Here is a 5,113-nt window from a genome sequence, read left to right as displayed (position 1 = left end):
CTTTCCAACCTAAAGAAACCAATATGGTTAGTCAGTCATAGTGAGTTGGAGGACAGCAGAACTCTAAATATCTTCATTTTCCTTTTTCCTATGCCTGAGATAATTATTTGGCTTGATGCTCTCCATAACTATAGTTATTTGTATTTTAGTTTATAGACTGGCTTATATAGTTTATATACAGTTTATTGATTGGTCTGTAAACTATTTATTGCCAGTCCACAAGAAGTTAAGCAAAGAAAATTAAAGTGAGCATTTAGTCATTTATTTTAAAAAAGACACTTCTAGTACTAAATTAAGTACATGAGTACTCTCTTCCTTTTGAACAGAGTAGAGACAACTTCAGGAGTTGTTGAATTCACATGGTGAGTTGTATGTGACATGGGCTGATTACTAGCTACATATAGCCCAGCTATGGAAACCATCCAGAACAAACCAGTAAAACAAAGCAACAAGAGATAACATCTGACCCTCCATTACAAGGATTTTGAGAACTGAGTGTTCTCTATATACCCCGATTTTGGTAAATACATTCATTTACTTATTTATATGCACCAGTATAATGACCTTTCCTTATCTCTTATTAGATTGATGATTTCTAATCCCTTTTCAACAAATTATTTTGGTTGTTTTTTTTCTCCCATAAATATTTTCCAGCCTCAATTGTGTCAACCTTAATGACATGAAATGTTTTGATATGAAAATGGTTAGAGCCCCAGAGCTACTGGAGTTTGGTACCTTCATCTGTGGTTAGTGACATTTTGTACTGGGTAATTTTTTTAAAAGATATTTATTTATTTATAATTCTTATTTTATGCATATGAGTGTATTACCTGCATGTGTGTAAGTGAACCTGTGTCGTGCATTGCCGGTGGAGGTCAGAAGAGGTCATTAGATCCCCTGGAACTGGTGTTACAGATGGTTGCTAGCTGCCACCTGGGTACTGGGAATCGAACCCAGGTCTTCTGCAAGACCAGTCAGTGCTCTTAACCACCGAGCCATCTCTCCAGACCCTTGTACTGGGTAATTTATAATGAATAGAAATGTGCTGGTTTATGGTTCTGGAGGCTGAGGGGTTCAAGATGGAGGGATACACCTGCTGAGGGCTTTCTGTTGTGCCATACACGGTGGGGAGCATCATGGGGAAAGAGAAGGGGGTCAGGAATTGGGAAGGAGAAAGGGAGAAGGGACAGAAGAGAGAGGACAAACTCACTTTTATAAAAGATCTACTCGTGATAAGGACACTGAGCCTTTCATAAAGGCAGTGCCATCAGGACTTCATTACGTCTCAAAAGTCCCACTTCCCTATATAAGCGTAATAATTCATCTGTAAACCTAGAAATGTACAGCCAATTTTGAAAGAGATGTACCCTAGCTCAGAAAAATGTTATTGAATAGGTTAATGCTGTTGTAATGAAATGCTTCTTTTAATTAAAAAAAAAAAATGAATAGGGCACAGAAAAAAAAAAAGTCCCACCTCCCAACACTGTTGCACTGAGGATTAAATTTGCAGCACTTGAACTTTGGGAACACATCCAAACCACAGCCGTAAGTGCTGAGCTTTCATGGGTACTGTTTTCTTTCAGGGAAACTGAATCTAGCCCCTCCTACCTTTCCGAGCCTTGGCTACTTGGTTTGGAACTCTGCAATGATTGCAGTATTGCCCTCGGTTTCTGCTTTCACCTTTCAATTTCGTGTTTACTTCATCCCTTCATGAAATCACGTCTTTCCATCTCCTTCGCTCCTTCTCTTCTAGAGTTACATGGAGCCGACTGACCCAGGTTTCTCGGTTCCAGTCTCTTCCTTTCCAGTCTTCCACCGGTTTCTTTCCGTCTTCGGGTATAGTGCTTTGTTGTGTTTATACGAACTGCAAGTACAGCTCCTTGCTCTCATCGCCTGTTCTTGGCAATGCTAAAATAATATTTGTTCCTATCTATTGCAAACTTCCTACTTACAAAGCTCAGTGTAAGCTGGTTGACACATGTCTTGTCGAGATGGGTTTCTTATTCTCTTCCAATGATGATACAAGGTTCCAAAACCTGTAAGAGGTGGAGTCAGGATTTGAACCTAACCAGCTAGATTCAAACCCAGAGAGTCCAGCTGTGAAGTAAATTTTGGCACATCAGTCTTATTTTGTGAAAAGGTAAGGTTATACTTTCTATTATATTTAAAATATTTTATGTAAGTATGTGATAATTGTCTCAAAAAATTTTTTGGACCCAGAAATAATATGGCTGTAAAACTTCCATTTGGATTTAAGAAACATGGGTGTAGATTTTCGTGTGTGTGTGTGTGTGTGTGTGTATTAATCACTAACCAGTATTGTTTCTCCTGTTCTACATTAGAATCATTTACCATTTACCTTATGTATTTTATGTTTAGTCTCAGTCCTCCCCATTGCTATGATCTGCCTGAGAATCCTAAGTGCTAGATTTTAACAATTGCTTGTTTATAGAGTCCTACAGTTTTTGAAAACATGTTCGTTCTCTTTGATTTATATTTTAATGGATATGATGACTTTTCTTATTTTCTTTGGAAAAAAGATTACATTTCTTTTTTTCAATATACATTTTTATGCATTTCGTACAATGCATCTTAATCATATTTAGCTCCCCTCCTCCATCTGCAACTTTCCCATAGCCCTCCCACCAGATTTCATGCATTCTGTCATATACGTTAAGGCCTATCAAGTCAAGTTTGTACCCCAGATGTCCTTCAATATGAGCCCATCCACTGGAGCCTGGTCAGCCTATCAAGCACCACTCCCTTAAAGAAGACCAACTCTCCCTCACCCAGCAGTGATCAGCTGCCAATAGTTCCTCAGCCAAGGTTTGGACTTCTTATCAATCTTCTTCTCAGTTCTATGCTGGGTTTTGTCTGATTTGAGTTTGCATGGACCTTGTGCACGCTGTTGCCATTGCTGTAATTTCATATGAGCAAGTTCCCAGAAGCCTGGAAAACTATTTCCTTATGGTCATCCACCACCCCTGGCTCTTGCAGTCTTACTGACCCCTCTTCTGCAATGGGACTCTGAGCCCTAGGTGACTGAGGTTTAATATAGGAGTTCTATCCAGGGACACACATTCCACAGTCTCTTATTCTCTACATTTTGGCCAGTTGTGGTTTTCTGTGTTAATCACCATCTGTTGCATGAGAAAGCTTTGCTGGTGAGTGAGAGATGCATTAGTATTCTCTCTACTCCCCCCCCCCCCGTTCCACTGTTTTATGAGCCTTAAGTGTAGAGGTTCCTTGTAGATATATCACTTAGGGCTAGGCATCTCATAGACACTTATTCTCTGTGTTTGACCAGTTGTGGAACTCGGTAATAGTCTCCATCTGCTGCAAAAAGAAAGTTCTTTGATGAGTGGTGATTGGTATAATTGTCTGTAAATATAAGAATTCATATTTAGCACATAGTAAAAAATTACATTTGTCTAGGAACATGACAGACACAGATGTAGGTTTTTCTCTAGGATCTATGATTTCTCCAGCCATGTGTATTTGACTATGTTTACGGTACCACATCTGAGTTCCCTCCCATTGTGCCAGCTTTAAGTCTGATTAGATAGCTGTTGATCACCCCAGAGATAAAATTGTCCCTACTGTACCAACAGAGATAGTTTGTTGTGCCATCGTTGTGGTTATTAGGCTTTACAGCTGGGTAGGACCATTGATTGATTTTTCTCCCTTAGCAGGTTGCACAGTGTTCTCTGAAATTATGAGAGTTTGTCTTTAGGGAGAAGGGTTCAGGTCAGTGCCAGCTCCATTGCTCCAAGTCCTGTGTCTGAAGTGTGTCCTGTCTTCAGCAATAGGATCTTACGTTCAAGTTCCAGGAGGAAATCAAGGGCTGTGGTAATAGCCTGTGTGATGACATTTCTTTTGCTGCTCAAAAATGACAATCAGATTTCTGTCCTTTTTTAACATTAATTTCTGTGAATTGTCCAAGGCTTTATAATTTTAACAGTCTTTCATCAAAAGAGGAAAAGAGTACATATATTCTTAATTAAGTTTCTACTAACTTATCAATGATTGCATTTCTCTACCCATATGGATTCACTATGGAAAAGTCATGGTAATTTTGGATCTGTTAGTCAAAGAAATTAGCCAGATTCCAAGATGTATATAATCTGTACTTCTGAATCCTTTTCTGACACGTTTGGTAAGTCAGAAAATTATTTAGGATATAAGATAGAGAAAAACTTGTAAGGACCAATAAGATATTTGGAAATACTTTAACCTTGGGAGGACAGTTAGTTCCCAATAAACTTGAATTGGAGAAATTAAATTAAGAGAAATAAAATGATATTCAGATCTGTAAGCCTTAAAAAATCAGACCATTTCTAATCCTTTACTTAAAATCTGTCATCTCAATGAAAAGTACAAAGGAGAGTAAAGCTAACTTAGAAGAAAGGGAACAGAATGGATTGTTTAAAATATGTGTAAGAACAAGGAGAGGAAAATGTCAACTCTTGGCTATCTGGAACCAACCTGAATTAGTGTGGAAGTTACAAACCAACCCAATCATGGTTAGGTCTCGTAATTTGTGGCAGTTTATAATGTTGTGGACACTGAATTAGCAAATACTGGACCGTTGCTCCTAGAAGAAAAATAAGATTAAGTTCCTGTGAGTCTCTGGTCACATTTTTGTCAGATGGTCAATATATAATCTTGTTTTAAATGTGCTTCTGTTTAAAGATATCTTACTACATACTGTTTATTCATTAATACAGACCCAGCATCACCTACAAATCGTGGCTAAACAAAGCTCATCTAACACTTTCTTCACAAAACACATCCCAACCTTCTTGGGAATGCTATACATCTCTTTAGCACAATTTGGAAGCTGTTTTAAACATCAAAAGCACATACACCAAGAATGCTAAAAACATGTCACTAATCAGACTATGGAAAGGATACTTGTTTACAGGATGAGAAAAGAAGCAAGTAGGTAGAGCAGTACTTTGTTATCATCAGTCATCAGCTGGGACTATAGAGCTTAGATTACTCAGATTATTCACCATTCTGTACATGTCTGCAAACAACCCCAAAGTTCTGTGTGCACTGATGTTAGTGTTACAAAGAATTTTTATCAAACAGGTGAATGAGGAGTCCCTAT

Source organism: Nannospalax galili, unplaced genomic scaffold (genome assembly GCF_000622305.1).
Source record: "Nannospalax galili isolate Female #2095 unplaced genomic scaffold, S.galili_v1.0 scaffold241, whole genome shotgun sequence".
NCBI lineage: Eukaryota > Metazoa > Chordata > Mammalia > Rodentia > Spalacidae > Nannospalax > Nannospalax galili.
Note: the sequence above shows the minus strand (reverse complement) of the source record.